This window comes from Hemitrygon akajei, chromosome 2, assembly GCF_048418815.1.
Source record: "Hemitrygon akajei chromosome 2, sHemAka1.3, whole genome shotgun sequence".
NCBI lineage: Eukaryota > Metazoa > Chordata > Chondrichthyes > Myliobatiformes > Dasyatidae > Hemitrygon > Hemitrygon akajei.
The window spans coordinates 88,257,065-88,277,901 of NC_133125.1; the positions used below are offsets into that span (position 1 = coordinate 88,257,065).

At 40.6% G+C, this 20,837-nt stretch overlaps 1 protein-coding gene across 16 annotated transcripts in view; it reads left to right on the forward strand.

Annotated features, from left to right (window-relative positions):
• The first annotated feature begins 712 nt into the window (after positions 1-712).
• The window catches only part of LOC140714366 (R3H domain-containing protein 1-like), a 160,318-nt gene continuing 140,193 nt past the window's right edge, over positions 713-20,837 (forward strand). For 11 of the 16 annotated variants that reach the window (XR_012095870.1, XM_073025670.1, XM_073025568.1 and 8 more), the window contains exon 1: positions 1,737-1,845. The gene's annotated coding sequence lies outside the window, so the exon portion shown is untranslated. Of the gene's footprint in view, positions 836-1,736; positions 1,846-2,004; positions 2,240-20,837 lie in introns of those variants that run through there. The other 5 variants (XM_073025577.1, XM_073025603.1, XM_073025594.1 and 2 more) reach the window with 5 other exon arrangements.

Here is a 20,837-nt window from a genome sequence, read left to right on the forward strand (position 1 = left end):
CCTCACCATTGTGCAAGTCTGATCAGCAGCTATAGTAAACGTTTGGTGAGGGTTATTGCTGCTAAAGGGGGTTCTACTAGTTATTAAATACAAGGGTTCACACACTTTTTTCAGCTTGGACTCCGAATGTGTTCAATAAGGATATAAGAAGTTCAATTGCTTGGGTGTTACTAGTTGAGGCAGATTGTGTTTGTTTATTATTGTGACTTCGACGAAGATCAGACCACATTTTATGAGTAATTGATGCAGAAAATCAGTTAACTGCAAAGGGTGCAAACTGCAAACTTTTTCTTGCAACTGTGTACGACGGCAAGATACTGAACAAATACACATCTATTGAACTCCATAAGTCTATTATGTTCCCTAGTTCCTGAGAAATGAAGACACACGTAGTGTTTCTGCACTTTATATTCTAATGATGTACTTCCGTTGATAATTTACAGCAAGTATTTATGCAGTGCAAATTAACATAACACAACAAAAATATTTTCTCAAAATTCATTTCAACACGCAACTCTACTACCGTCTATCCCCGAAGTGGATTACGAAGTATTACAATTATTTTTAATAATTTCGCGTAGAGATTGCAAATTGCAAACTCAAAACCCAAATGACTTGGGGAATTGCTACTTTCCGAACAAGGATGCGCTCAAAACCGACGTCAGCGCGCATACGTCCCCCGACCGGTCATTAGCAACTAACGTAAGGCGTGATGACGCAGTCGCAGGGCGGTGATGCCGGGTCAGGTTGGGGGTGGGGTTTTCCCATAGGTTTTAGGTTTAGTTTTCTCCTGTTAAGTCGTTCAGTGAGTTCACACACATATTCCGGATGATAGGTAAGAAAGCTCGTTTATTGGTCTTGTGGAGTAGACTGTTTCGTTAATTTAAACCAACCAAGCCTCAGTGGCAACGCCGTGCTTGTGGAGGACGCCCGCGGTTCGGTGTCTCAGCCTAACATGATGACTGATTGACCCGCCCTCCGCCGCCACTCATTGGCTGAGTGTCACTATTGTGCTCCTGTGATTGGCGGCTCCCACGGAAGTGAGGGGGAGGGGTGGGGTGGAACCGGGCGAATGGCAGAAAGCGTGAAAAAAATTGTAGCAGCTGCCTGCAAAATCCATTTAACAATTTTATAAAAGGCCCATTTTGATAAGCATCTATGGTAAAGACACGTAATTTTCCGAAGATGATATTGTTTGATTTCGTGTGCCAGGGATTGAAAATGGTGCCGAACAACCTGTTGAAGTCTATATTTATTGTAGATCAGCGTTAACCATAAGTGGCGAGATTTTCAGCCTCTTGTGTTTATGATTTGCTGAAAGTGGGTGCAGCAGGGCAGTTTCCTCAGAGCAAATGTTAAGAGTTATCCTGGACAGGAATGTGGAAAATTTGGGCGCAGTAGTAACATAAATCAGAAGTCTATGCGGATAGAACTGGGGTGGAATGTGTTACATTCTGGGTAAATGTTGCATTAAGCCCATGCAGCTCTGTATTTGTCCTGCCGGCCTTTCGGAGTAACAGTTGGGTTAAGATTTGTTAATTGCCGATATGCATTCACGCTTCACTTCCACTCGACGGTGAGCTGGTCACAGAACGGCTTGTGCGCATCATGATTAGAGGATCTCTGGTTTGGGTGTAGTCTTTTAAACATTAATATTTCGAGGCGGGTAAGGCTACTCCTCCCGCCTCCATTGGGCGCGTCACTGCTTCCTCCAGCACGTTTGGTTGGAGTTGTCGGAGGGTGGGGGGGGGGGGGTAGAGAAGGAGAGGGCCCGGGTGTAGCGGGGGGGGCAGGCTTTAGCCATGCTCCCGACTCGCTGCAACAAATCCTCTCGCCGGGGGACCGGTAAGTATTTTCTTCAATTATTCGCCCTACACTTTAAATTGTATTTGTCCATCCCGAACGAGAGAGAAAAGATATGTAAAAGGCCAGTGGTAAATGTGCGCCATGCACCGTGAGAAGGTCATCATCGTTCTCAGTGACGGACTGAATAAAGGATTCGCGGAAGCGACGTACAGAAGGGCTTGAGCCCGGCGGCCTAGTCCCCCTCTCCCCCATTAGGCCGCAGTAACAGCTCGTGTGCTTGGGGAGATGCAGTAACCACCAGCGATTTCAAATACGTCCGCATTATTACCAGACAGGAAGCCACATTTCTGCAGTTCTTTATAGCTGCAACGTTCTTACAGACATTCGCATGTGTGTCCATTGAGCTGTCGAGCGTACGACATGTTGAAACCAGGTGAGAGTTCGCCTTGATTCATATCCAACTACTGTAACCAGGCTTCAATAATGTCAAATTAGATTATTTTTCTAGGTGGTCTTCCTTTTAAAATGACCAAGGGTGTTGTGGGTGTAGTATGTTTAAATTTGGGTGAACAGATAAAACAGGATTTAGCCGTGTTCCAGAGGATCTTAAAATAGATGAGTATAAATATAGCACTCGAGTGCATCAGACATAATCTTACCGCCTTTAACGTGAAATCGATTACCGATCTTCCTTTTCGACTCATTGAAAGGAAAACGAGAATCTCAATTGAATTGTTTTAGTACAACTATTGTGAAAATGCTGCTGTTTTAGTCAGCATGATTTTCATCATTGCTTTGCTTTTTGGTCATTGGAATTAAATTCTGCCATTTATGAATAGCTCACTACCCTGTGGTATAGACTGGAACAGGTTAGTTGTGATTGGGAAGATGGGTAGGATGGATCCCATTTTTTCCCTTTATATGTTATGTTGTAATTGGTGTGCTTTATCAATCTGTGTAAAAGGAAACTTGCTGAATCCTGGTAGGATGGCATGCAGTAAAGCTTAGCTTTGTATCGTGTATTTGTAAATATTTTATGGATTTGATATAGATTTTTCATATTGCCAATGGAACTACAAAATGTTGCATTGAGGAAATTAACCAGCATCTTACTCTGACCTGCTATCTAAAAGGATGTAGTATGATCTTGAGGATGGTATGACAGTGTTATTACTGAGAAAAGCTGGAAAGCTTTACAACCATTTGAAGTTACTGGAAAATTGTATTATACTGCATATTAAAAGGTGTTGCAGAAAATTTCTCTTTGGATTGCAGGTATTTTCCTGACAATTGGCTCAATGGTTACTCTGTAATTACTTCACATTTCGAGGTAATTGCAGATTATATTTACGATCCCCATGTGCACATTTTGTGTTCTGCTGTAACAATTGACATCAGTGTGCATAATAAAGCAATAATTTTAGCATGTACCTATTATCTTGTGGCACTTCACAGAAAACAGTTAAAATGGAGAATAACCAAATATAGCCAAAAATACTTTAACACAGCAAAAGCAAGTGTACTAAATGTTTGGAGAAAATTTAATTCAAATCATTAAATGTGCTAAATAATATGGATGAATTTTCCATTTTTGTCTTGAAATTTGATATGTCAATGTTTGTGTCCCAAAATATTTCTTTTGGATACATAAATGTTCAATGCAAGTCATTGAATGGCCTAGTGGTCTCAATGAAGGGCAGTAAAAAGTGCATTGCAGTGACTTATGTGCACTTTATTTTCTGAAAACATAACTGTCCTCTGAGATCTAATGTTGCACACGCCTGTCTAAGATGAGATGTGGTTTGCAAAGGGCTCATCATGGGTGTGAAACAGCAGTTGATCATTCCATGCAAAAGTATGATTAAATCAGAGGTTTTGTTTTCAAAATTGTATAATGTCTGCAAGGACATCCTGACTACCAAATCAAACACGGCAGTGTGGGCTGCTGTCTTTTGCATCAACTTGCTGTTGCCTATAAAATACCACAGCAGGATTGAATTTTATTTGTGTGTCTGAGGCAGGATTTCCCCTTGTAATCTGATGATTTGACATCATCTTGGAGGTCAACATTATTGATGCCCAAGTATTGCAGTCCATTCATTCCCATCTATAGATCTACAACTGAACCTTTGGCCTCTGGAGTGATGGCTCCTGATATTCTTTTGTGTCTTTTCAGAGGTTATTTTTTGGGCTTCTCTCATGTCCTAAACCTTTAGTGCCTCGAATAAAATGAGAATATGTTGGGGAATAGACAACAGATCAGCCAGTATCAGTGGAGAATATAGCAGACTTAATATTTCAGGTTAATATCCTTCCTCAGAACTAGAAAGGTGAGTATCAAACATTTTTTAAGTTAAAAGATGGGGAGAAGAATATCTGTGATGGCACAGATATCTGAAATTGTTGAATTCATGATTGAGCTCCAATGGCTGCCGTGTGCCTCACTGGAAGATAAGGTGCTGTTCTCTAAATTTAAACTTTGAGCTTCATTGGAATTGTCTTTAATCTGCATTCCTTCCTCTCCCTCTTCATATAACTCAATGAATTTTTGCTGATAATTCCACTTCATATACATTGCTCAAAATATTTTATTTTCAAGTATTTGAGCCAGCAACTTTGTGTCACTTTTCACAAGGCCAAACAGTAGTTTACATATCTCTTGCTCATCTCAGTTGTGAATCTTTGGAAGTCTTTCCCCTATTGAGTGATCGATGTAGAGTTATGAAGTGCACTTAAAGCTGTGGTAAATTTCTGGACTACAGTGGAATTGAGGATTGAGTTCTGTTGGAAAATGAAATTGAGGCCAAAGATATTATCATGTATGTGGAGTAGTCATGAGCTAGCATATTTGTTATCTATTATACTCTTGGCCATTAAAGCATTTTACTGTTGTCAATTCTTAATTTTATTTAAACTTGAGCCCTATAAAAAATTGAATACTGCTTGCACAGCTGAATGCTCTACTGCTTGAAGGCAGAATACAAGAAACTGCCAATGATGATTCTTCACTGACATCCAAATCATGGCATATTATATCAATTCATTTTATACTATCACTACTGCACTTTGTAAATGTTTAATTCGGTGATGAATCACAGCAAGTGTAGTAACTGAGTTATTTTAAGCACTCATTGTACTCTGCCTTTGGTCAAAAGCTACAGAGGTCCTTGATTTGCTTAATTTTCTGAGATTATTGACAGAAGCGTTTTATTTTGCTTCTTGGTCTTCCATTTACGTTCTTCACATGTGTTTCAAAATACAGATGTAGAGTGAAATATGAAAAATAGAATGGTATGGTAAAAGATAAAATCTTGCATACAAGTAGTGTTGACTGCAGTCTTTATGCAATTTTGCATTTTCGTGCTCTGCACACCAGATTCATGAGGTTCTCACCAGAGAGAAGTATCTAAAATTGAGTGATGAAATACTAATTTCCACTGCAGCACAGGCTAGGAGATAATTGAATGTTTGTCCCTACTGTTTCGTTAATTCTCTATTCACATTATTTACTCCTGATGTTGAGACTATAACAAGGGTTTAGTAATTTCAAATCGTAATAATTTTATAGTCAAGAGAAACAGCAACAAAATGCTGGAGACATTTAGCAAATAAAACGACATCGGAAGAAAAAAGTTGAGATATTAGTTTAACAATTATTCATTCATATCCATGTCTTCAATTTGAAGCATTAATTCTGTTTCTTTTTACAAATTGGTGCTGGATTCCAGGAGATGGAATTTCTAGAGTGCCTGTGAGCTGGCTTTTAGAGCAGCTCATGGTTGAGCCCACTACAGGATTAGCTATTGGAATTGATTGGAGAACTTAAGGTAAAAGAACCATTAGGGGAAAGTGACATAATATGATAGAATTCACCCTGCAATTTGAGAAGAAGCTAAAAGTCAGATGTTTGAGTATTACAGTGGAGTAAAGGAATTACAGAAATTTGAGAAAAGTTAGCCAGAATTGATTGGGAAAGAACACTGGCAGGGATGAGGGCAGAGCAGCAATAGCTGGAAATTCTGGAAGCATTTTGGAAGGCCAAAGAAGTAGTAATATTCTAAAGGCAAGATGACACAACTGTGGCTAATGAGAAGTCTGAGCCAACGTAAAAGCCCAAAGAGGGCATATAATAAAACAAAAATTAGTGGGAAGTTAGAGGATTGGGAAGCTTTTAAAAACCGGTGGAAGGCAATGAAAAAAGTCAGTAAGGTAAAGATGGAGTATGGAAGTAAGCTACTTGATAATATTAAAGGGATACCAAAAGTTTCTTCAGATATGTAAAGCGTAAAAGAGAGGCATGAATGAATATTGAACCACTGGAAAACGAGCTGGAGAGGTAGTAATGGGGGAGGGGATGATGAAATAGTGGATGAACTGAATAAGTATTTTGCATCAGTCTTTGCATTGGAAGACACTAGCAGTTTGGTGGAAGTTCCAGGTATCAGGTATCCTGTACACTCCAGAGTTCTGAAAGAGGTGGCTGAAGAGATCATGGAGGCATTAGTAATGATCTCAGAAGAATCACTAGATTCTGGAATGGTTCTTGGAGTCTGGAACATTGCAAATGTCATTCCACTCTTCAAGAAGGCAGAGGAGCAAAAGAGGGGAAACCATAGGCCAATTAGTCTGAACTCTAGTTGGAAAGATGTTGGAGTCGATTATTAAGGATACTTGGAGGCACATGATTGAATAGGACATAGTCTGCATGGTTTCAGTGGGCAATCTTGCCTGACAAATCTGTTGGAATTCTTTGAAGAAATAACAAGCAGCTGATAGACAAAGGAGAATTAGTAGATGATGTGTACTTGGATTTTCAGAAGGCCTTTGACAAAGTGCCATATATGAAGTTGCTTAACAAGCTCTGAGCACATGGTATTACAGGAACGATTCTAGCATGGATAAAACAGTGGCTGATTGGCAGGAGGCAAATAGTGGGAATAAAGGGAGCCTTTTCTGATTGGCTGTCAATGACTAGTGTTCCATGAAGGTTTGTGTTGGGACTGATTCTTTTTACGTTGTATGTCAATGATTTGGATGATGAAATTGGCTTTGTTGCAATGTTTACAGATATGAAGCTAGATAGGCAGGTAGTTTTGAGGAAGTAGAGGCTACAGAAGGATTTGGACAGATTAGGAGAATGGCAAATAAGTGGCAGATGAAATATAGTGTCAGGGAGTGTATGGTAGAAGAAATGAAAGGGTTGACTATTTTCTAAATGGAGAGAAAATACAAAAACTTGAAGCGCAAAGAGACTTGGGAGTCCTTGTGCAGGATTCCCTAAAGGTTAATTTGAAGGTTGAGTCTGTGGTGAGGAAGGCAAGTGTGATGATGGCATTTATTTCAAGAGGACTAGAATGTACAAGAAGGATGTAATGTTGAGACTTTATAAAGCACTGGTGAGGCCTCATTATAGAGTATTGTGAGCAGTTTTGGCCCCTTATCTTAGGAAGAATATGCTGAAACTGGTGATAGGAGGCTCGTGAAAATTATTCCAAGAATGAGTGGTTCATCATGTGAAGAGCTTTTGATGGCTCTGGGCCTGTATTAACTAGAATTCCGAAGAATGATGTGACATTATTGAAACCTATCAAATGGCGAAAGACGTGGATAGTGGATGTGGAGAGGGTGTTTCCTGTGATGGGAGAGTAAGACCAGAGGATACGGTCTTAGAAGGGTGTCCTTTTAGGAGATGAGGAATTTCTTTAGCCATGGAGTGAGTGGATCTGTGAAATTCTTTGCCACAGGCAGCTGTGGAGGCCAAGTCTTTATGTATAATTAAGACAGGGTGATAGATTCTTGATTGGTCAGAGCATGAAGAAATAAAGGGAGCAGGAAGGAGACTGGGGCTGAGAGGAAAATTGGATCAGCCTGATAAAATTGTGGAGCAGACTTGATGGTCCAAGTAGCTTCATTCTGCTTCTTTATGGTCTCAATGTTGCCTGACTTGCTGAGTCAATTTTTCTGCATCTGCATATTTAAAAAAAAATTTAATTTAAAGGAAGGGGAAATTTTGGAGAATTGTATGCTCTGCTATTGAGTGGTGGAGTCAGAAAACACAGGATCTTGTCTTGTATTCTACTATGATGTAATCCCTCTTCACCTTGTCTGTTCTTAATCCTACCATTTATATCCTAAACCAAATTACAATTGTCTGTGCTTGGTCTCTGTGAATTCCAGACAAAATTCTTTAAATGTCCAGAGTTTCTGAAGTTATGGTCAATATTTTTTTTCTGCTTCTGTTCCTTCAGGCTTTGTTATTTAATTGCTTCCAATATTACTTCAGTGAGAGTGAGAAAGGAAAATACTGTAGCTTATTTCAGCCTAAATTTTAGGGATGATAAATTCTCATGAACACCCATGTCATTAATAGAAATATAACTGGGTAAATGTCATCTTGTGACTTCCAGATTGCAGGATACTTAGGTTTTTATTTAATAATTGCAGTTGGAAACTACAACTTTTAAATGTTTCTTCTCTTGAACTATAGTTGATTGCAGCCTGTAATTTCCATTTTGATGTTTTTTTTGGGGCCAACTGAGCAATCTGGTGCTTTTGCCATCTCTTGGGAATCTGATGAGGTTGAGATCTGAGTTTACAGCCATCATTTCGTAATGGTAGAATGCAAACCCATGGTCAGCTCCATTACTTCTCGCTGATTAAAGCATCAAACCAGATTAAAATCGAGGATGAGCATGGAAGACGGGCAGGTGTTCAGTGTCATCTACCTGCGATTGACGTTTGAGCTGTCTCCCTCTCACTGTCACCGGAGAAGGTGTAGGTTTGATCGGTCGACAGCTCATGGCTGTGGGTCTCTTACAGTGTCTCTGCATTTGATGTTTAATATTGTGTTATTTGCTCGCTTTTTGGTGCTTTAGTAATTTGCTCTTTTTGTCACACGTTGGCTGTTTGAAGTTTTCTTTACATGGGTTCAGTGGTGTTTCATTGCCAGCGGAAGGACAAATCTCAGGGTTGTATACTGTAACCAAACTTTGAACATAAATGTACTTTGAAACTTTAGTTATTGTTTAGGAAATGACTGCATTTGCCATACTGGTTTAAACAGGCAAGGAGCGTAGAAATGAAAATGGTTTGCATTCCGATTAAACAGAGTAGTTTGTATATGTAGTCACAAACCTAACACATTAAGCCTCGATTGTCCACTTTGCAAAAGAAGCAGAGTTCATCTTTTATGTATATCTTAGTCTTTTTCATGATAATTTTTTTGTGTTTCTAATGGAGATTGCTGATGCAAGCTTGTTGAGTTTTAATTGCATCCTCCTTCAATGATGGTAGCATTGTCAGGATGGAGTAATTACAGACTGATGAGTTTGTATATGTGTTTATTATTGCAAGTGTGGGAATAAAACTTAATAAAATATGAACATTAGGGTGGTTGCGATGGGAATTTGGTGTCAATTATCACTTGGTTTTCAACTATGCCTTGTATTCCACACCTGCCTTGTTTTGAATCCTATTGTGTATTGCTGTAAGCATCCTACATGTAAATTGCATCATGCACATAAATGTATGACAGTGAAAATAAAGATGGCTTTTAAGATTAGCATTTATAGCCATGCATTAGCTTTGTTTCTCATTTCTCTGCCTTTTGCTGGTTTTAGATAATATTTTCAGTTGTGATTAGTCGGGTGTCTTGCAAATACAAACAATTGTAGGAAGCATCATTCCAAGAATGAATTTTTAAAGCCATACCTCAAAGTGGATGAGACCAGAATGTTGATGTGAAATCATGTGGGTTGTCACCCTGCTTGTCACCTGGGCTCTGTAAATAGCACACTTGCCTTCTAGACAGAAATTTGTAGATTCAAGCAGGTTTTGTCTGACTCAAGCACAAAATTAACTGTTATGCTCTGGTGATGCTCTGCATGGTGTTGGAAGTGACCATCTTTACATGAAACATTAAAATCCAGCTATGCTTGCTGTGGTAGATGTAAAGACACTGTGGGGATTAATCAAAGAAAAGAGAGTTGCCCTGCCAAAGTTAAACAAATTAATTGTAACCTTTCTTGAGTTTGAAGAATCGTTAAAAGTATTCCACATACAGCAAAGAGGATGTTTAAAAATAAGCAGAGTGAATGGGAGGACTTTGAGATGGTAATGTAAAGAAAGACAACCTTACTCTTTGTACAGCGACATGCCCAGGAGCTTCATTGAGAGACCACAGAGGCAAAATTATTCTTCCTATGTGTGATGCAAAGAATTGCTCAAAATATTCAAATTCTCCTTTCTGTGGTTTCAGTTTTTTAAACTTTTGGGTATGAGATAATGCCATTGTAAAAAGCATTGCCTGTGGAATGGGCTGCCGGTGACGGTGGTGGATGCAGATACGATAGGGTCTTTCAAGAGACTCTTGGATGGGTACATGGAGCTTAGAAAAATAGAGGGCTATGGGTAACCTTGGGTAATTTCTAACGTCAGTGCATGTTCGGCACTGTATTGTGGGCCAAAGGGCCTGTATTGTGTTGTAGGTTTTCTATGTTTCTAGACACTCAGCGTTCAAAGTAAATTTGGTATCAAAGTATACGTATATGTCACCAGATTAATTTACATCTTTGGACTGTGGGAGAAAACTAGAGCACCAAGAGGAAACCCATATGCTACAAGGACAATGTACAAACTCCTTAGAGGTAGCAGCAGGAATTGAACCCAGGTCGCTGGTACTGTAAAGCATTGTGCTCACCTCTATGCTACCACCCACCCTCACGTGCATTTTGTATGTGATTTTCAATACTGAATGTGTGAGTCCTTGAAAGTGAATCGATAGGTTGTGTTCAGTCAACACTGAAGTAATCTACACTGCTTCAAAAGCCTGGTTGTTGAAGAGTAATAGCTGTTCCTAAACCTAGTGGTTTAGCCTCCAGTAACTCCTTCCTGATGGCAGCAGCGAGAAGAGAGCTTGACCTGGATGGTGGGGTTCATTGATGGTGGATGCTGCTTTCTCACAAGAGTACTTGTAGTAGATTTGCGCCTGGGTGAGGAGGCCTTTATCTGGGCTAGGCTGTATCCACTACTATCTGTTGGCTTTTCCATTCAAGGACATTGGTATTTTCAGACCAGGCTGTGATGCACCTGTGTACTCCTGTGCATTGAGATAACTTTGTTAAAGTTTTAGATGACCGGGCAAATCTACGCAAAGTTCGAAGAAAGTGGAGGCATTGTTTGGCTTTGGGATGGCAGCTGCAGATTCCTGGACAGATACTGTGATATGATAATGGCAAGGAATTTGAAGTTACTGACCCTCCCCAACACTGTTCCCCAAACGAGGACTGCCTCCTAAACCTCACGTTTCTTCCTCCTGTAGTGAATAATCAGCTCTTGAGCTTTCACTCTTTGTCAGAGTAGATGTTAACTGGAGGAAAGCTCCCTGCTGAAAAGAAGCATATGGAGTGGCATTGTAAACCTTGTGTCCAGGTGTTAGGAGCACTGAGAAGCCCAGCGTGAATACCTGAAAGCACACAGCGTCTCCTAAATATTGCCACTCTCCTTGTCATTCACTCAGAATGTAGAAGCAAAAGTCCTCAATTCTGAGGGACTGCAGCAAAAGGGAAGAAAGCTTTGTCCTTTGTTATGATACAAGCTTAACATTTATGTCAAATGTGATTGCAAAAGGTCAGAAATTACTTCACTGTTATGACACTTTTGTTACCCTATAATCTGTGCTCTTTGGGTGGTCATTTCATGAACAAAATGTAATTTTGTACTGTTAGATATCTTTTACTGAATTGAATGACAATTCAAGCTACTTTCATATCACGTTACATATAGGTGCCACAGTAGCTTGGCGGTTAGCGCAAGTTTCAATTCAATTCCGCCACTGTTCTATAAGGAGTCTTTGTACGCCCTTGCCATGTGTGCGTGGGTTTTCTGTGGGTCTTCCAGTTCCCTCCCACTGTTGAAAGACATACTTGGTAGATTACTTGGTAAATTGCCTTGTGATTAGGTTAGGGTTAATTGAGTTTGTCGGTGGGGGGGGGGGGCTTGTGGGGTGGAGTGGCTTGAAGGGCCAGAAGGTCCACTGTTACACGAAATAAATCAATCAATAAATAAATGTTCTAATGATTAAGATTTTCAATTGTTAATTTGTACTGCATTCAGTCTAGAGGTATGCTGGCTCACTGACACCACCCTAACTGAGTGCACTGTTAAGGCTGATTTATACTTGCTGCAGCCTAGGCCATAGCCCTGAATTTCACTTCTGCGTCACTCCACGCCGTAGTGAGCATGCGTTGGTGTGCGTCAAAACGCTAGTTGGCGGTGGGGTTTCTGTGCCACTGTTTTGGGTTTCTTCATGAGAGACGTGGACAAGGAAATGCAATTCAAATATTTTCGCATGTCGGCAGGTAGATTTGACAATTTGGTTCATCTATTTTGTATTGGTATACGTACAGCCTACAAACATGGCAGAGAAGGAACAACCGGAAATGCGATGCTACCAGGCGGACCAATCACAGTTGTTGTGGTCTGCGTAACCGTGACGTGCGAGTAATTTTTCTGGAGAGGTGGACGCGATACCTATGACGTTGATGCAATGCACAAGTATAAATCAGCCTTTAGTATTCAAACAGTAAACTAAACTACTGCTTTATCACATTCATCAGTGGAGTAGCTAATGCAAGCCTTTTCATCGAATGCTTATAGGCAGTGTTGAATAATTTGAATATTTGCATTGAAAATCTTAATAAGAAATCTCTTAACCAGGGATCCTCTTTGAAAAGACAACTTAAAGTTAAAATTGGAATGTTTATAGTAAACAAAAAGCTATAACTTCAAGAATTGAAAAACTGAAAGCCAGGGAAGGAACTGGGCTATCTCCTGTGATGGAAAGAAAATTCATGGAAATCTGGCAAAATCGAAGTGCAAAAACTGAATTTACATTCTCAATAATGTGTGCAAGAAGGCAGCATCGTGCAACATTTGAAAGTATTCTTGGTCAATTGGATCAAAGACCAAAGCAAATTACCTCCTAGCATGATCATTCATGGCTTAAAGAAGTGATGATTAATGATTGGAAGGTTATGGTGCAGGTTGTGATTGGTTTGAATGCTTTAATGAGTTGGTAAAATGGATAAATCAAAGTGATGTGTACTGCTGTTAATTCTGATTCAGAAAAGGGTGAGAAATCCCTTGCGTATATCAGGAAGATGGGTGAAATTTTTGATTCTGGAAATATCTTCGCAGAATAGCATCAGATTCACATCCTTAGACTTCAGTGGTTACTTGAACTATACCTGAGCTATGGTTGAACTAATTCCAACATATTCTCTCTACTTTTGGACCTTAATAAGGAAAAGTGCTCTTTTTAGACTTCACTACGTTTTGACCTGTCTCACTTTTAATGATCTCTAGATATATAATCCACAACTCTTGCATTCTTCCTCATTGTCCCATGCCTTCTCATTTATTAAATATCACCATGTTTTGTTGCATTTCTCTAAATGTAGTGTTTGGCCTATCTTGATAAAATTCTATCAGATTACAAGTGTACAGTTTGTTGGTGAGGCTATGTTTAGAATACTGTTTGGTTATCCATTAGGAACGATACATTTAGGCTGGAAAGAGTACATAGGAGATGTACAAGAATGTTGTTGGGACTTAAGGAGCTGAGTTGTGGAGAGAAGTTGAGCAGATTGGGACTTGGCTTTTAGAGATGTGTAAAGTTACAGATAGAATGAATGTTGGGAAGTTTATGGTCATGCACTTGGTAGAAGAAATGAAAGGGTTGTCTATTCTCTAAATGGAGAGAAAATACATAAACCTCAGGTACAAAGGGTCTTGGGAGTCCTTGTGCAGGACTCCCTAATCAATTTGCAGGTTGAGTCTGGTGAGGAAGGCAAATGCCATGTTAGCATTCATTTCAAGATGACTAGAATATAAACACAAGTATGTAATGTTGATATTTTATAAAGCATTGCTGAGGCCTCACTTGGAGTATTGTAAGCAGTTTTGGGGTTCTGGATCTTAGAAGGGATGTATTGAAACTGAAGAGGGTTCAAAGGAGGTTCATGAAAATGATTCCAAAATTGAATATCTTGCTATATGAGGAGTATTTGATGGCTCTGGGCTTGTAGCATTCAGAAGAATGAGGGGTGACCTCATTGAAACATATCAAATGGTGAAAGGCCTTTATAGAGTGGATATAGAGGATATTTCTTTCTGCAGGGATCTATGATTCCCTTATCCCTTCATCTCTCCCTACTAATCTTCCTCCTAGAAGAAGTGACACATCTGCTCATCTACCACCTCCCTCAACTCCATTCAGGGTCCCAAACAGTCCTCCCAGTTGAGGCAACACTTCATCTGTGAAGTTGTTTGTCTGCTGTATCCGGTGCTCCCAATGCTGTTGCCTCTACATTGGTGAGACCCAACCTAGATTGGAGGACTACTTTGTCGAACTCTTTGCTCCATCAGCAAAATGCATGATTTCCTAGTTGGCAACAGTTAATTCCATTCTCTATCTCTAGTCCATAGCCTCCTCTATGCCCGATGAAACTAATCTTAGTTTGGAGGAACAATGCCTCATATTCCATCTGGGTAGCCTTCAACATGTTGATATGAACATTGATTTCTCCAACTTCCAATTATATTTCCCCCCTCCCCTTTCAACTTTTTCCATTTCCCACTCTGGCTCTCTTCTCACTTGCCTATTACCTCCCCCAGTGCCCCTCCTCCTTCCCTTTCCCCCCATGGTCCACTCTCCTCTCCTGTCAGATTCCTTTTTCCAGACTTTTTTCCACTTATTACCACTCTGCTTCTTACTTCCTTCTGCACCTTGTTGGCTGCACCTATCACCTTCTAGCTTGTACACTTACCCCTCCCCTCACCTTATTCTGGCTTCCTCCTCCTTCCTTTCCAGACCTGATGAGGGGTCTCAGCTGAAACGTCGACTGTTGATTCATTTCCATAGTTGCTCCCTGTCCTGAGTTCCTTCTGACATTCTGTGTGCAAAAACCAGATGATGCTTCAGATCAAAGACTATTCAAACAAATTAGGCAAAGAACAAAGAAAACTGGTAATTGAGTTGCTTGTGTTGAGTGGGTAAGACAAAAGAACTATGTGATAGGGTGAGACCATGTCAAAGGCTACGTCCACACTAGACCGGATAATTTTGAAAATGCTGGTTTCGCGTAAAAACGATAAGTGTCCACAGCAAGTTTTTTTTTTGAAAATACCTCCGTCCACGTTAAAACGGGTATTTGGACAAATCTCCTCCTACTGGTCATGTGCGTGCAGGACACATCTACAGAAAACAAGCGACATGTTTGATGTCGAATCTCGCTGTGAAAGTGTGCGTTTGTGCAGTTACAGACTAGAAAAACTTTAAAGGAAATTGCCAAATGACGGACAGCTGTTTGCTTTCGCTCAGGAGGACTTAAAACTAAAAAAAATAATACTGGAGCGTACGGAGGCAACAGACAGGGAGTTCACGGACAGTATGACCTGGCTGATGATGATCATTGAAAAGCTGACTAACTGTTGCATTAATAAAGCACCTTGTTAAATGTATAAAACATGTCTGCATTAATGTTATCTTGTATTTCCATACAATGTTACATTTGGCTGTTACACATCTATTGTCAGAGAAGTACTTGCATAAATAGGTAAACCACCTTCATACAAGCAAGGACAGAAAACTGGGCAAAGTGAGTATACTTATTTATTCAGTAAGTTATGGGTCAAAGTATTTGGTGAGTACATTTCTTACTCTTCTGGTTTCAATCTCATTGCTGTCTATTCTGAAATTGTTAGGTTGTGTGGGGGGGGGTGCGTTCAAGAAAACAATGAAATGCTGCGCTGCCAACACCATCTGTTCCAGCTCGTCATGACAGTGTTTTAAAAAATGTCCGGTTACCCTGTCCACACTACTCTGCCCAATTGGCATTTTCAAATTTACATACTCTGGAGGGCGTTTTAGAAAAGCTCCATTTTCGGGGGAGGAAAACGTCGTTTCAGTGTGGACAGAGGGTCAAAACGAAGAGAAAAGGCTTTGGTTATGGATTTACCTGGTCTAGTGTGGACATAGCCAAAGTGTATTTGCAGTTAGCTGGTGATTTGCGGATCTTTCGAGCCAACTGAAAGTTTTGAATGGCTACTGTCCAGTGGCCCTGTCCTCGCACCATGAAGACCCTAGAAGGGTTGGTCCTGGCTCACCCCTGACCCCTGGTCAAATCTGCCCTCAATCCCCTGCAGTTTGCCTACGAGGAGTACATTGGAGTTGATGATGCTGTCGTCTGCCTGCTGAACAAAGCCTACTCCCATTTGGATTAGCAGGGCAGCACTGTGAGGGTCATGTTTCTTTATTTCTCAAGTGCCTTCAATACCATACAACCCTCATTGCTGGGGAAAAGCTCCATTCTGTGCAGGTTGGCACTTCTATTGTATGCTGGATAATGGACTACCTGACTGGCAGACCACAGTTTGTGTTGCTTCAAAGCTGTGTGTCAGGCATGGATATGAGCAGCACTGGGGCCTCTCAGGGGGCTGCACTGGCTCCTTTCCTGTTTACCCTGTATACCTCAGACTTAGTTATGTTATCTGCAGACATTCTCTGACGTTTCAGCAATAGTTGGTACGTAAAGGGAGGACAGGAGGATGAATACAGGGCCCTGGTGGAGGACTTTGTCTTACTGATGTTGAGCTACAGATGATTCAACTTGCACCATTTGACAAAGGAGCAGGTGGTGGACTTTAGGAAGTCTAAGCCTGCACTGCTCCCTCTTACTATTGGTGGTGAGGACCTACAAATACCTGGGGATGCACCTGAATGACAGACTTGAGTGGAGCACCAACACAGAGGCTGTGTACAAGAAGGGCCAGAGTCGCCTCTACTTCCTGAGGAGACTGAGGTCCTCTCCTTCACATGTTCTATCAGTTTGCTGTTGCCAGTACAATCATATATGTGGTGGTGTGCTGGGGCAGGGTCAACATGGGTGATGCCAACAGGCTCAATAAACTGATTGGAAAGACACTTTTATAGGAGTCAAACTGGACACACTGGAGGCTGTGGTAGATCAAAGGACCCTATGGAAAATCCTGGCAATTCTGGACAATGTTTCTCACCCTCTGAATGCTACCGTGGCTGAACAGAGAGCACTTTTAAGAATAGACTGAGACAACTGCACCACTTCAAAGAGTGCTATATGAAGTCATTCTTGCCCTCTGCCATTAGGCTCTATAATGGAGTCAACCTAAAGCAGGGGAAGTGATTACCTCCCCCATTGATCAATAAATTTGGTGTGTGTCTCTGTGTTTCCAGTAGTATTAATAGCATGAAGAAAAACTTAATTGAGGATCACAGCTTTTTTTTGGCAGCAGAACTGGCCAGTTCTGGTTCAGACGTAAAGAACACCTTACCTAAAAATGAAGAATTTTACATTGAATCTGGAAAGCCCAGACAGAAGTTGAGGTGCATTTCTTGAAACTGGCGGTAGAGCTTGCTGTAACAATGTTGAAAACTGCAGGCGGGTGAGATCGGGATGGAGAACAGAAGTAGCAGGCAATTGGGAGCTTCCAGTCAATCATGCAGTTCTGTGAAGTGATTATCCAGCCTAGATTTATTTTTTTCATATTGTAGAAAAAACTACATTGGTAACACCGAATATTGTACACTTGACTGGAAGAAGTTGTGGTTTTCGACTCTGATGTTTTTGACCCCTTTAGTACAGCATGTGGGGGCATGTCCTACAGCTACAGTGAGACAATGAATTATCATGCGTAGTCGGGCTCATTGGGCATAAAAACATGCTTTTCAGCCCAAAACATCCATGTTGGCAAAAAATGCCCTTCTAACTTAGTCCCCATTTGCCTGCTTTTGACCCCCTCTATACCAGGTGTTCCCAACTTCTTTTATGCTATGGACCAATACCATTAAGCGATGGATATCCAGACCCAGGTTGGGAACCCCTGCTCTATACTTTTACTACCTATGTTCCTGCCTCAAACACTTCCTCTGGCAACAAATTCCATATACATGTACAAAATGTCGCCCCCCCTGGTTCCTATTAAATCATTCACCTCTCACCCCAAGTATGCCCTCTGGTTCTTGTTTCCCTAACCCTGAGGAAAAACAAAATGTGCATTCACTCAATGACCCTCATGATTTTATACACCTCTGTAAGATCACCTCTCAGTTCACTACATTTCAAGGAATAGTAAAATCCTAGTCTGCCCAATCCTGCGAATCCTGGCAATATTCTCTTAAATCTTCTCTCCACTTTTCCAGTGTAATGATATATTTTTGTAGCAGGGTGACCAAAACTGAATACACTATTCCAAGTGTGACCTCACTGACAACTTGTACAATTACAGTGTAGCATCCCAACTTTTATACAGCTGACTGTTGGTGACCAGTGTGCCAAAAGCCTCCTTTGCCATCCTGTTTATCTGTGGTGCCACTTTTAGGAAACCATGAAATTGTTCTCCTAGGTGCCTATGTTATGTAACATTCCCTGTCACTGTGAAAGCCTTATCCTGATTTGACTTGCCAAAAACCGGCCTTGCATTGAACTGAATTAATATAGCAGGGGTGTTGGTGGAGGCAGATATTTTAGGGATGTTTAAGAGACTCTTAGACAGGCATATAGATGAAAGAAAACTGGAGGGTTAGACTGAATGGGTTGAAAGGTCGGCACAACAGCATGGGTTGAAGGGCCTGTACTGTGCCCTAATGTTCTCTGCAAACTCCATTTGCAATTCCTTGTCCCACTTATCCAACTGATCATGATCCCACTGTAAATTTCGATAAACACCTTTGTCCACAATATAACCTGTTTTAATGTAATCTACATTTTACTAGCCATGTCATTAACAACGCAAAGAAGCAGAATCACCTTCTAAACACCTTTTGTTCTTTCACAGATATTTCCTATCCTTTCATATCGCCTTCACACTAATTTAGTTACCTTTATCTCTCCCAGTTCTGAACTGCAGTATTAACTTTTTCTTTGCACCAGCTGTTGCTGTCTGACCTGCTGAGTGTTTCAAGCATTATCTGTTTATTTTATTTATAACACATTGTCCTCCGCCCTGTCTCCATTCACTGGGTCATCTGCACTATTGCCTTATTTCTGTTACTTCACAAGATGCTACAAGGCATAATCTGGCAATTGAGGTATTTTAATCCTTAAAATCTGCATGTAGGATGTCATGACTTTATTGCTGCTACTAATATGTCCCATGTTTCTCTCCCCCTCCAGTGTTCTGCATTTACCCAGTAACTGGTGTGGGATGCAACATTCCCTACCACTCATCTTAACTTCCTTGCTCCTTGACATCTCATTGATCAGGCAGCAAAAGTAACATCCAAGGCTTGTATTTAAATACTTTCTCCTAGCCCATCAAGGAAACAGGTGAAGATAAACCAACAGTTGGAATTTTGGCATGACTACAATGTCCCCGAGGGTATCAAAAATACTGAGTTTACATCAGCATGCAAGAATGTGGGTGGGGGGTGGGGAGAGAGGAGAGAAATGTTGCGCTCAGATGTGGCAACAGCTTTAAAGTACTTGACAGTGTATCCCTAAAGTTCAACACAGTCTTCAACTTTGCTAAAGAAGTTGACTTTGAAGAGGTGATATGGTGGAATTGTTGGAGTTCCACAAGACAGGTTTTGAGTAAAGATTTTATACATCCATGGACACAAGCTGAAGAAGAAAAGCGTGCTGTTGAAACATCAACGCCTTGAATGTTAACAACATAGAGATGTTACAAATCATAACTTTCTGAAGAACAAATGAGATTCTTTATCTTGGACAATCGGCAAAGGGCTGAGGTCCAAAGTGATAAGGTAACATAAATTGTTATAAGGAGCCCTACCTTTTTTTAAGAAAACTGTCCAATTTAAAGTTGTTAGAGGTAGAATAAACAGCCAAAACAGACGACAGTTACATCCTTGATTGCAGGCGTTAATGGTCCTCATTCCATTACCTCTGCTACTCACATATGGACCATTTACCACCTCCACAACTAAGTCCCTTTAGCATAGGTGAGTGTTAATTAAATTTATATATTTTTAGTTAAGTTTATTTAATATACTACGTGTACCTAATATTTCAGTGTTGCTGATTTAACTCCTGATTGGCTGCAAGGCCAACTTTAGGGCAGTGAGGTGAATATCAATGGTATCAAAGTTTCTGGAGGGAATTTTGAAGGGCAGGATTATCTAACATTGGGAAAGACAAGGACTGATTAGGGATAGTCAGCATAGCTTAGTGCATGTGAAATTGTGTCTCAGAAATTTGAGGATTTTTTTTTGGAAGAGGTGAGCTTGATGAGGGCAGGGCAATGCATGTATTTACCATGGACTTTAGCAAAGCTTTGGATGAAGTCTCGTATGGTATGTTGGCCTGGAAGATTAGGTCACGTGAAATCCAGATGGACAGTTGAATACAGCTTGATAGAAGGAGGTAGTGTGATAGTGGGGGGATTGTTTAGAAGTTTGGTCTGCTGGGTCCACTGCAGTTTTCATCTGTTTTTTAAAAAAAAAGATAATGTTAACAAAATATTTAAATTTGCAGATGACACTAAAACTGGTGGCGTAGTGGGCAACAAAGAGTTATCCAAGTTTACAAGACGAACCAGACCAATTTCGGAAGTGGATCAGAGAGAACAAATTTCAACTTTGACAATTGTCATGTATGAACTTCAATAAGTTAACCGGAGTAGGACTTGCACAGTAAATGGTAGGGCCCTGGAAAGTGTTGTGAAGCAAAGGGAATTAGGGCTACAGGAACATTGCTTCCTTGAAATTGGTGACATGGATAGACAGGGTCGTGAAGCAGACATTTGGTATGGTTTTCTTCAATCAGAACACTGAGAACAAGAATTGGGACATTATGTTACAGATGTAGACTTTGAAAGCTTTGCTGTCAATGCTGTTTGTAGTTCTGGCTGCCTAGGTATTGGTATGATGCCATTAAAGAAAGTGTGCTGAAGAGATTTGCTAGGACTTTATGGCTTGATCTACAAGGAGGAGTGGATTGACTGGGGTGGGACTTTTTTTTTCCTGGAGTGGAGAT